Source organism: Schistocerca gregaria, chromosome 7, assembly GCF_023897955.1.
Source record: "Schistocerca gregaria isolate iqSchGreg1 chromosome 7, iqSchGreg1.2, whole genome shotgun sequence".
NCBI lineage: Eukaryota > Metazoa > Arthropoda > Insecta > Orthoptera > Acrididae > Schistocerca > Schistocerca gregaria.
The window spans coordinates 310,453,364-310,467,091 of record NC_064926.1 but is presented as its reverse complement, the minus strand read 5'-3'; positions in this window follow the sequence as shown (position 1 = coordinate 310,467,091).

Here is a 13,728-nt window from a genome sequence, read left to right as displayed (position 1 = left end):
TAAGCGTGGAAGAAAACCGTCATCCTCCATATCGCCAAGAACTTTGTTTGACTTCTTGTGTAAACCTTGACGCAACACATGCCAGACGGACATCGTGGGCACGCTGAATTGTCAAGCTGCACGGCGAATGGATTTCTGCAGAGTCCTTGTGAAACCATGGTGGATGCGTTCGACGTCTGTGTCAGACACTTGGGGACGGCCTAGCGATTTGCTTTTACACAAACAATCTATTTCTTGGAATTGTTCATGCCATCATCTAATGTTTTGTGCTGAAGGAGGATCCACACCTCATCTATATCCCACACGTCGAGCAAGAGCTTGGACAGCTGGCAGCGCAGTTGCGAGAATTCAACACGGGTGGGCAGCGAGCCAGCGGCCTGGTGATTGGGGGGGGGGGGGGGGGCGAGCGGAGTGACAGACCTTTCCGACCCACCCTTCGGCCCGCGGCAACACTCGGCTCATTCAGAACCTAACACGCATGGTCATACATTGCAGAATTCCTGTAAGGCCAGCATTCTGCAGACTGTGTTCCTTGACAGAATATTTTTTCACATGAGCTACCTAAATATTTTGTTTCTTGCTGTGGCAGCCGTTTGGCTGTAACAATTTTTATTTTATTGTTATACGGTTCAGATTTTGCTGTATTTCATGTTGTTGTTGTTGTCTTCAGTCCTGAGACTGCTTTGATGCAGCTCTCCATGCTACTCTATCCTGTGCAAGCTTCTTCATCTTCCAGTACCTACTGCAACCTACATCCTTCTGAATTTGTTTAGTGTATTCATCTCTTGTTCTCCCTCTACGATTTTTACCCTCCACGCTGCCCTCCAAAACTAAATTGGTGATTCCTCGATGTCTCAGAACATGTCCTACCAACCGATCCCTTCTTCTAGTCAAGTTGTGCCACAAGCTCCTCTTCTCCCCAATTCTGCTCAATACCTCCTCATTAGTTATACGATCAACCCATCTAATCCTCAGCATTCTTCTGTAGTACCATATTTCGAAAGCTTCTATTCTCTTCTTTTCTAAGCTATTTATCGTCCACGTTTCACTTCCATACATGATTACACTCCATACAAATACTTTCAGAAACGACTTCCTACTCGATGTTAACAAATTTCTCTTCTTAAGAAACGCTTTCCCTGCCATTGCCAGTCTACATTTTATATCCTCTCTACTTCGATCGTCATCAGTTATTTTGCTCCCCAAATAGCAAAACTCCTTTACTTCTTTAAGTGTCTCATTTCCTAACCTAATTCCGTCAGAATCACACGATTTAATTCGGCTACATTCCATTATCCTCGTTTTGCTTTTGCTGATGTTCATCTTATATCCTCCTTTCAAGACATTGTCCATTCCGTTCAACTGCTCTTCCAAGTCCTTTGCTGTCTCTGACAGAATTACAATGTCATCGGTAAACCTCAAAGTTTTTATTTTTTTTCCATGGATTTTAATACCTACTCCGACCTTTTCTTTTGTTTCCTTTATTGCCTGCTCAATATACAGATTGAATAACATCGGGGTGAGACTACAACCCTGTCTCACTCCCTTCCCAACCACTGCTTCCCTTTCATACCCCTCGACTCTTATAACTGCCATCTGGTTTCTGTACAAATTGTAAATAGCCTTTCGTTCCCTATATTTTACCCCTGCCACCTTCAGAATTTGAAAGAGAGTATTCCAGTCAATTTTGCCAAAACCTTTCTCTAAGTCTACAAATACTAGAAACGTAGGTTCGCCTTTCCTTAATCTTTCCTCTAAGATAAGTCGTAGGGTCAGTACTGCCTCACGTGGTCCAATATTTCTACGGGATCCAAACTGATCTTCCCAAATGCTAGAAACGTAGGTTTGTCTTTCCTTAATCTTTCCTCTAAGATAAGTCGTAGGGTCAGTATTGCCTCACGTGTTCCAATATTTCTACGGAATCCAAACTGATCTTCCCCGAGGCCGGCTTCTACCAGTTTTTCCGTTCGTCTGTAAAGAATTTGCGTTAGTATTTCGCAGCTGTGACTTATTAAACTGACAGTTCAGTAATTTTCACATCTGTCAACACCTGCTTTCTTTGGGATTGGGATTATTATATTCTTCTTGAAGTCTGAGGGTATTTCGCCTGTCTCATACATCTTGCTCACCAGATGATAGAGTTTTGTCAGGACTGGCTCTCCCAAGGTTGTCAGTAGTTCTAATGGAATTTTGTCTACTCCGGGGGCCTCGTTTCGACTCAGGTCTTTCAGTGCTCTGTCAAACTTTTCACGCAATATCATATCTCCCATTTCATCTTCATCTACATCATCTTCCATTTCCATAATATCGTCCTCAAGTACATCGCCCTTGTACAGGCCCTCTATATACTCCTTCAACCTTTCTGCTTTCCCTTCTTTGCTTAGAACTGGGTTTCTATCTGAGCTCTTGATATTCATACAAGTGGTTCTCTTTTCTCCAAAGGTCTCTTTAATTTTCCTGTAGGCAGTACCTATCTCACCCCTAGGGAGATAAGACTCTACATCCTTACATTTGTCCTCTAGCCATCCCTGCTTAGCCATTTTGCACTTTCTGACGATCTCATTTTTGAGACGTTTGTATTGCTTTTTGCCTGCTTCATTTACTGCATTTTTATATTTTCTTCTTTCATCAATCAAATTCAATACCCAAGCGTTTATACTAGCCCTCGTCTTTTTACCTATTTGATCCTCTGCTGCCATCACTATATCGTCCCTCAAAGCTACCCATTCCTCTTCTACTGTATTTCTTTCCCCCATACCTGTCAAATGTTCCCTTATGCTCTCCCTGAAACTCTGTACAACCTCTGGTTCTTTCAGTTTATCCAGGTCCCATCTCCTTAAATTCCCACCTTTTTGCAGTTTCTTCAGTTTCAATCTACAGTTCATAAACAATAGATTGTGGTCAGAGTCCACACCTGTCCCTGGAAATATCTTACAATTTAAAACCTGGTTCCTAAATCTCTGCCTTACCATTATATAATGTGTCTGATACCTTTTAGTATCTCCAGGCTTCTTCCATGTATACAATCTTCTTTTATGAGTCTTAAACCAAATATTAGCTATGATTAAGTTATGCTCTGCGCAAAGTTCTACCGGGCGTGTTCTTCTTTCATTTCTTAGCCCTAATCCATATTCACCTACTATGTTTCCTTCTCTCCCTTTTCCTACTGATGAATTCCAGTCACCCATGACTATTAAATTTTCGTCTCCATTCACTACCTGAATAATTTCTTTTATTTGCTCATACATTTCATCAATTTCTTCGTCGTCTGCACAGCTAGTTGGCATATAAACTTGTACTACTGTAGTAGGTGTGGGCTTCGTATCTATCTTGGCCACAATAATGCGTTCACTATGCTGTTTGTAGTAGCTTACCGGCATTCCTATTTTCCTATTCATTATTAAACCTACTCCTGCATTACCCCTATTTGATTTTGTGTTTATAACCCTGTAGTCACCTGACCAGAAGTCTTGTTCCTCCTGCCACCGAACTTCATTAATTCCCGCTATATCTAAATTTAACCTATCCATTTCCCTTTTTAAATTTTCTAACCTACCTGCCCGATTAAGGGATCTGACATTCCACGCTCCGATCTGTAGAACGCCAGTTTTCTTTCTCCTGATAACAACGTCCTCTTCAGTAGTCCCCGCCCGGAGATCCGAATGGGGGACTATTTTACCTCCAGAATATTTTACCCAAGAGGACGTCATGATCTTTTAATCTTACAGTAAAGCTGCATGCCCTCGGGGAAAATTACGGCTGTAGTTTCCCCTTGCTTTCAGTCGTTCGCAGTACCAGTACAGCAAGGCCATTTTGGTTAATGTTACAAGGCCAGATCAGTCAATCATCCAGACTGTTGCCCCTGCAACTACTGAAAAGGCTGCTGCCCCTCTTCAGGAACCACACTTTTGTTTGGCCTCTCAATGGATACCCCTCCGTTGTGGTTGCACCTACGGTACGGCTATCTGTATCGTTGAGGGACCCTAGCCTCCCCACCAACGGCAAGGTCCATGATTCATGTGGGAGGGGGGGGGGCTGTATTTCATACCAGTCTGATATCTTCTGACATATAAGTAAGTTACTGTACTTGAAAATGGCCTATGGTCGAACTCTTGATCGTATAACAATAAAATAAAAATTATTAGCGCCAAACGGGGGTAACATTATTTAAAAAATTACCACGACTATGGTCAAAAATTACTCACAGTCAGATTTTCAACATTAACAAGGTAAAGCAAATTGCACAAACGTTACTTGTAAGATATCGAATAAGGAGATTACCTCTATTTTTCGTGCGGGAGAATGGAAACCCCAAGATCATCGTCATCTGCCTGGCCATCTCTCGTACGACCACATGGTCTTCGATATCTTCGCTGCTGCTGTCCTCATCGTCTGATAAAGAAATTACAGTATTATGAACGGATTCTTCTCTTAAAACTTCTTCTATGTTTGACCTTGTAACCTTTTTCCACACGTAGTTCTCGAAGTTCTACCAATTTTCTGGCGGTATTCGTGTGACAGCTTCATTTACCAGCCTCTCCGTGTCTCGCAACATAAAAGTTTTGTACTGCTCTGCAAAATCTGCTTTTCTTTGAGCCCAGAAGAGTTCAATTGCGTTGTAATGGCAGTGGTACAGTGGAAGACGTATAAGTTTGTGGCCGTGGTTCTCTGCTAATGTGTCAAACACATACCATAGTGCGTCTTATGTCGCTTGTATCGTTTCACTAATTCCAGAAGTTCGCTTTCTGCGTATTCTGTTCAAAGCTTATTTTACTATCTTTCAACCAGCTGACTATTTCGTCTCACCTTGCGGCAGACGTTGATGCCTTATTTAATTGTACAGAATGGTACGGCGCACTGTCCTTTACAAAAACACTACCAGAACTGACATTTGGTATAAAACGAGTAACGAATCAGTCTCTGAATGCATCTGCTTTCATCTCCTCGTGGTAGTTGACAGTTTTTTTAATCACTTTCACAATTCTCTATTATTCCAACCTCGTATAGCGCGAAAAGAATGAACACCTGTATCTTTCCGTACGAGCTCTGTTTTCCCTTATCTTGATGATCGTTCCTCCCTATGTAAGTCGGTATCAACAAAATATTTTCGCATTCGGAGGAGTAAGTAGGTAATTTGAATTTCGTGAGAAGATTCCGTCGCAACGAAAAATGCCTTTCTTTTAATGATGTCCAGCCCAAATTCTGTATCCTTTCTGTGACACTCTCTCCAATATTTCGCGATAATACAAAATGTGCTGCCTTTCTTTAAACTTTTTCGATGTACTCCGTCAGTCCTATCTGGTAGGGATCCCACACCGCGCAGAAGTATTGTAGAAGATGACGGGTAAGCGCAGTGTATGCAGTCTGTTACATTTTCTAAGTGTCCTGCCAATAAAACGCAGTCTTTGGTTAGCCTTCCCCACAACATTTTCTATGTGTTCCTTGAACTATAGCTAATTAGTCGCCCTCCCTCACTAGTAGGCACAATCATAGTTCCGTCTGTTCATGCGACGGAACGTGCATGACGCACGTTGACCCATGTTTCGTCAATCCACATTGCATTTTCCGGATTCACTGCTAGAAACGCGTCCAGGAAACGACATCTCCATGCTACAGTCTCCGCGTTCCATTAATACCTTTCGTACTTTTTCCAACCGATGCCAATTTTTTCAAAACAATGGAGAGCTTGTCGTTCTGCATGTGAACAAACCAATGTCCGACAGTGATGCCATCAACTTTTTAAGTGTCGCATACCCCTTCCTGCTTTAGTACGCGTGTATGTGTTGCCTGATACTACTTTTGTCAAAGTTGTCTGTAGCTGAAATTTTTATTTTCAGTCACATGACACGATCTCTTCCTTGACTTTCCAGGCATTGCAATAACAGGGCTTGCAGCTGAATTGGCAGGCTCTTTATCATTTGTCACTCTCTCCATTGTCACTGTACAGATGTGCAATGCTTCTGCCATTCTGTCAGCCACTTTACTCACTGATATCAAAGTCCCACCATTGTCCCTTTCCCTTACAATGTGAACATTCAATCTGTATATAAATTCGCGTGGTTGGAATTTCAGCCTAGCTCCTTTCCAAAAATCCCTCTTCTTTGCACTACAGGCAGCCACTTGCCACTTATACAGACTTACACACACACCTATACACACTTTTCCACATATACACATGGCAAGAAACTCACAGAAGTAGCGGAATGCACACGTATACACACAAACCTGAACGTAGCACCTGGTGCAACTGACTGAAAGCAGCAGTCGGCCACCACTACGGCAACACTGGGCCGTTGCCACGGTAACGTAAGCAAAAGCTCACGACCTGATTGGCCGTCGTGAACGCACGAAGACCGTATCAACTGTGAGAGCTCTTCTCTCGCCGTATGGAGTTGTAGTACAAAAGCCACGCTGAACAGTTGTTATTGACCCGCACTGCGCAAAACATAGAATACAAAACGATTTATGTTGTCCCGACATCATTTTTACTAGAACTGAAGTGGGCACACACTGCTGCTACCTAGCGAGAATCATGTAAAACTAGATAGTTTGCTCTTTCCAACAGTACGTTGTTCACGCACATATCTCAAATAACGTAATAGTTAAAAAATCGAATTCTTTTTTATACGCCCTGTACCAAAATGTCTGAGATTCAATTCCATGTTGGTGGTTGGACTTCTTTTTTTCATTCGTCGCCTCCTTCACCTTCGTCAACGATTTGTTAACGTGACAATTGCTAAGCTGCACAAGGGCACGGAGTCCCTATTAAACTGCACAAGTTAGTTCTAAGTTTGGATTAGTATCCTGTGTTAGTCATATTTCTTGCGGGTCCCAGATGCTCGAATAACATTCAAAGATGAGACGTAGAAAAGAGCTGTGAGTAGACACGTTTTTAGAACCCCTCTTCAATTGTCTATGGGCTGTGCTGCTTTAAAACCTGGAATTAATTGCCTTTCAATTTCGGTCTCCCATTTTTCTGAAGGTTACACTGTCTGATCTCAAAGTCTCTGCCTCCATCAACAATATCTTGTCACTGGCAATGTTATGGAATGTTTTTCAAATCTCATTCACAAAACTGGGCCCATCATTTGTTTCGCTGGTGTTGTCTTTTTCATGCCCCAAAAAATTGCGTAACAAAAATTTTACGGCAAATAATGCTCCAGCGGCAATGAGAAGTATCGTGAATCTTCTAAATTTGCGCTGCACATGCTGAAAAATTGCGAAACTCTTTAACACTTCGCTAATAAATCAATTTAAAATATTTCCGCCACGAAGTCACACAGTAGTATGAGCAAAATGCAGAGACTTCTACGTGTTCGTCGTTAACGCCAAAGCTCCCTTTCTAATGACGTCATGAATATTAGCCAGTCAGCGGACCCGATGTAGTTGTACAGCTACACGGTATTGCAGTGTCAGTGTTATTCTGAATTACGATGCAATGTTTGTACATGCAGCAAGCGCTACGGTGATTACAGCCGTTATGAAATACCTTAACAGCATTCGCAGTTGCGATAATGGACAACCATCAGCTGTAGAATGAAATGACTGGAGTGAAAATTTGTGTCGCAGCGGGACTCGAACCCGGATTTCGCGCTTATCGACAGCAAGAGCATTACCAATTGACTATCTGTGCACGACTCATGACTAGGCTCAAACTTCCATATCTCGTCAACCACTTTTTGCATGGTAATTCAGAATAACACGGGCACTGCAAAGTACTCTCCGACTCCGTCTCTCTCTGCACATAACGCATCACACAACCTATAACACACTCATGATGGTGCCAGCTGGAATTTCAAATGATTCATTCTGTCAATGATACTGGAAGGATGACCCATGGCTGGATTATGACTAGAAGATAATGAACATACTGCATATAGAATCTGTAAGAAGATGTTGTGTTCAGAAAATTTGGATTCAGCTCACTAATACTTACGAACTGTCGTTTTATAAACAACTTCAGGTGCTGTGGGCATGTCTTGAAAGCACTAAATCTGACGTAAAAAGGCTATCCATACTTTAGTTTCCATTTGATGCTAAACTTCTGCAAATATTTTCAGTATAACATTAACCAAATCTTCGTGGGTGTAGAGCCACACAGTGTTGCACAATAACTTTCATTAAATCGGTAAAACCTAAATTTTGTTCACGGTTGCACTGGCCAACCTCTGAGTCAGTAGTCTAATTCTCCATTAACGGAGTCGGAGGAAAGCCTCTGCAGGTGTGACTGAGGCGTCAATTTAACCCATGAGGTGACATTTATTCTACGGCATTACATGTCTCCACTGCCAGAAAACTTTAATGTCAACTGACTATGACTACAGGAGTCTATGCACTTACACAGGACGTATGGAAACTTGCCAAGCAGTGTTTGAGATAACGCCCACGGGCGGCACATACGTCTGAACCCACTTAACTTTACTGGAAAACGCTTTCTCCCGATATGATTGTGATATCCTTCTCAATAAACATTATTTTGTTTTTTTAAGTCACAACTACAGATTTTCCAGCTGTTCCAGAAAATGACTGGTGGAGAAAGGTCCGGCGAGTGACTGGGGCAAGTGAGGGGGAGGGGAGGATCAGTTTTTTCGAGATGAGAGGTTCCCCAAAATGCTCCTCTAGGACTGACATAGTGGTCTTGGCTGTGTGCGCATTAGCGCAATCTTGTTGGAACCATTTCGTCGTTCTTTATGTGGCCAAAGAGCTCATGGATCATTGAACATTAAGATTCAGTGTTCACGATGTCTTCAAAAAAGTAGAGGTCCAGTAATACGACGTCTGAATATTTCTGTCCATGCAACTGCGTTTCAGGCACAGCACGAGGATTCTCCTTGATTGTGTGTTTTGCGTGTTAACATGAGCAGAGATGTGGAACCAAACTTCATCTGTACAGAACGTTACTTCAAGAATGCTAATGGTATTCCTCTTATAAAAAAAACCACTTGCAGCAACGAATTCGCTTTCCATCATCAGCATCTTTTAATTCTTGCTCTGCTATCTCTCTATACAGGAACAATTTCAATGTTTGCTTGACCGATTGCAAGCTCGATATCTTTTTTCTTGTGCCATCTTACGCTATGATTTTGCTGGGCTGCATAGAGTCAGAAATGTTCAACAACTTCTGCTCGTTTAGGTGGTCTTCCACTGCGTTCGACATATAACACTGACCTCTTCTCTCGTAATTTCTCAGTAAGTCGAAGACCCGTATTACAATGACGCACAACTGTTTCAGGGAATTTTTCAACAAATACCTCCGGCACTAAATCTGTGTATTTATGGCCTTGTCGAAACACATCTTCAACAACAAAAATTCGTTCCCCAGTTGAAACAGCTATAATTTTTAAAAAATTGAATATCCAAATACTAAACTTCGCGTTCAACATTTCATCATCTGAATCAAATAATTAAATGTTAAGCAACATTAGAAAGAATTTTACTTATCTACGAAAAAAGCAGTTCCGCCAACTTCGTTTCGAACCTCAACGTAACCTACATTCGTAGCACGTAGTCTAGCGGACGTACTGCATTTTTCCAATATGGCTACTCGTTCATAGCTATAGAAACTTGCAGATTACTTTTCTCTCTTGGACTTTCAGTTTCTTGGGATGCCTGCGCATCATCTACATTTTCAGGCGATACGCTGTATGTGTATTTCAGGATGGAATGGTACTATTAAAAAATCAAAGCAGATATGCGACCTTTTTCATTGCTGGAGAACAACAAGATAATTTTCGTTTACCAGTACTGTGGGATGTTTCACGATTTATGTTGTACGATCAACCCTGTAATAATGATAGAGCGATTTAAGTAGGCCCTAGGATTGCCAACTTCTTCTGTCAAAGTAAGGGATACTTTGACCCAACAAAATGAATAGGTCAATGCACCATTTTTAAAGTCTCAAAACAGGTTTATTAGTTCAACCAACCAAAAACTTAGTAACAATTAGATACTGAAGGTCTACGGAATTTTTTACTTAAAATTATGTTTGCTTGTAACAGCGTGAAGTTTGTGATCATTCCTTAATATAAACATAAACATGGGTCGTAGTCGGCTGTTTTATTTACACTGAACGGCTCCCAATTTTTTTAAATTTGTATTAGCTTATAAAGTATGTTATATTGAGACAGCAGTGTACTTGTAACATCTCTATTACATTGTGTACACAGCAATTGCTCCTTCACTTCGTTTTGCAAGTATTGTTTGTTTGCTGCCTCTCCCTACATTTGTGTCTGTTAACACTGTGTTTATTATTAATAAGTAGCTTGCCTTAGCTCATTCGTCAGTCGATGTACATACATTAATTCATGCCTGTTCTTTCTCTGTCTCGTGATGACTGGGTGTTGTGTGATGTCCTTAGGTTAGTTAGGTTTAAGTAGTTCTAAGTTTTAGGGGACTGATGACCATAGATGTTAAGTCCCATAGCGCTCAGAGCCATTTGAACCGTACCTGTTCCCTCCTTAGTTCTGCTATTGGGTACCATATATCTCTCCTCCAAATATGTGATGTGTTTCCATGCATTTGTTCAATATTAGAGTTATGTATATCATAGTGAGAACAATGTTTTGGCATCTTTAAGTATTCAGTAGTGTATGATGCAGTAATGTTGAATATGTATCGTCACAAACTGCTCAGCTTTAGGAGCATAGTTCATATCTCAGTGTTACGTTCAGTTTTACGTAGCCTCATAACCTTTCTAGTTCTGACAATTCTTATTTTTTCCGTTATCTTCCGGCGTCATTTTGCAATACGGTGTATTTTTATTGAACTGACCAAAATGGTTTTATACATATTTTACAATTATTCTGTATAAACAGTGTGGATTAGCTCATATATTTACTTGATATGCGTCGTACAATAATGTGTACATGTTCCGTCTTAATTCCGCTATTGATTACCACATTCTTTCCTCAAAGAATGTGATGTGTTACCATGTATTTGCTCAATATTAGAGCCATGAATATGATTGTCAAAACATTATTTTGGAAACTCTACACATCCAATAATGTTTAATGTAGTGAATGTTGAATAACAAACTTTTCTTCCTTTAGGAGTATGATATTGATTTTTATACATTTTATATTTGGTGTTCTGTTTACTTTATGTGGTCACATAAAACTTCCTGTTTTGAGGCCTCTTTTCTCCTCATTTACAGTTGTTTCGTATGTCATTTCTCTTTATATTAAACCGATCCCATGGTTTTTAATGTATTTTACATTGTGATATTATCGTACCCTGTAAGTCATAAAGTAGTTTATGTTCCCAATATTAGTTGATACATTTTATTGCATAACACATGGTGACATTTGGTTACCACCCTTTTACGCACTACTTATTGGTAGTTACTTCAAAAAAATAAAAAAATACTCTGTGTGCTACCTTTACGTACAGGTAGGCACATCTGGCTCCTGTTTGTCTAGAAATATGTTTCACTCACAATATAATGAATTCGTTATACCTGGCAACCCAGCAGGTGATGGAGTATTCTATTTCTATTATTTGCGGAATTTTGTGCGTACTTTATGTATATTTTAGTTAATATGATGTTTAAAATAATGTAGTTTGGATGGCGATATGACAAGCACTGTATATAATTTTTATGTCCATTTGTATGCCCTTATTGTATTTTTTGGTCGCTGACTGTTTTTACGCATGACATCAACTAAATGTCTGCAATATATGTAACGTTCCTGTGATATGGGCTATCGACAGTCTTAAAGTCTTTGGATGAATATGAATCTGTGACAACAAATTACCAGTTGCTGTCAGTTACTATGTGGTTGTAAGAAATTTGTGCAGTAATGTTTTATCTTAATGTGAAGCGAGTAAAGTATTTTTATACATGGCGATGTATGCAGACAATGTAGTGCTTTCCCATGTTGCTTTTACAGGTGCTTGATATCGTCAAGTGGTCGAAATTAGCTAATAGCACGATTAAATACGCAGCACGGGATTAACAGAGCGGTCTTAGGCGCTGCAGTCAAGGACTGTGAGGTTGGTCCCGACGGAGGTTCGAGTCCTCCCTCGGGCATGTGTGTGTGTGTTTGTCCCTAGGATAATTTAGGTTAAGTAGTGTGTAAGCTTAGGGACTGATGGCCTTAGCAGTTGAGTCCCATAAGATTTCACACCCATTTGAACATTTGAACGATTAAATACGAATCACATTACAGTCTACTACAGACCATGTTTACGTTTATTAAGCATCTGAAAGCTGTGGGTCCCCACAAATGCATTTGATATGCAAAATTCTTTATTTAGAAAGTTGTCTTAATGCAAATGATATAATCTTAGGTATTCATTAAAGGTTTTGCTTGCTCAAAGTATAAGCTAGTCTTAATGAAAATAATATAATCGTAGTTATTCATTGAAGGTTTTGCTTGCTCAAGGTACAAGCTGTCAGTTCAGCAAACTTTCAACATAAGAATTTGTTAATTTTGAACATAAGAATTCGACTGAAAGAATGTATTGCAAGATCTGACTCCGAGAAAACTTGAAAGTACCTACCTGGTTCACTGTCTGTTTAAACGTTAGTAATGGCAAGAGTATTGCCTGAATTCAACATTGTAAATCATTAAACTTTTGCAATAATAAATTAGCCCTGGAAAAACTCAGTGTTCCTTTTTTTATTATTTAATTTTCGCTTACCTGTTGCGCAATGACAAAACCGTGACATCTCTCTCGTCTTGAAAGCGTGTCCCAATCGCTGAGCTACAACTAACTGCTGAGATGTGCCTGGTGCAATGCGCTCTCTTCATCTGAATAAGCAGAAATGATAACTTATGTTTTGGCATGGACTTTGGATGCGGACAATGACTTGGGATAAATTATGACATCAAAAGTAATTAATTTTCTGTTTATAAAAGTTCAGTTTTGAAAAATTAAGTCTTTCTTTGCTTTACAAATATTAACATACACAAAAAATACAGTTCTTGATTGGAGAAAGATAAGTAATCTTCAACAACATAAGAGATCTTTTCGAAAACGTAACTCGTGAAACTGGTACTGAATATTCAATAGTTATTCCTAATCCCAAATTCAAATTGAAAATTATGCATGGCAGTTTTTACCTATACAGCAAGTCTTTGGAGGTCTGAAAGAATGCGTAAGTACAAGTTGCCGATATAAAGTACAAAATCTGAAATCAATCACCTTAAATTAAATTCTCTTCTATTACGCATCTTCTCAAAATGCTTCAATCTCTTTCCTCATCTCAAATAACTAATCAATAGAGGAACATGTTCCACTTCCTCAAAATATAAATGCAGCCGTACCACTCGGCCTATGCCGTACAACTATCCACGACACACCAATGCCGACAGCTGTGTCTTTATCTCACGATTAACAGTGAGCATCATGTAATTCTTCATGCTTTCCCGGCGATCTGTTGACATCTTGGATATTCGGGAATCCAGCCGGATGTTCGCGTCGTTCTCGCACGATATTTCAACAGCGTACCTCGCTGTCTTCTTCAGGTGCTACCTGAGACTGGTCCTTGGGTCGATCGAGATAGAGTACCTAACATCTCAGATCGGGCCTGACACACCTCAAATGACAACCACAACCGTTGAGGACGGCCAAAACCGGCGCCGACGGCAGTCGGAACATCCGCGACTGGAGGGGTCCGTTGAAGCCGAGTCTGCCGGGCGCGGACCACAGATGGAACACTCGACTGGGCGCGGACCGATTAGGGAACGCCCAGCTCCTCCCAGGCATAAATACTGGACTCGATCG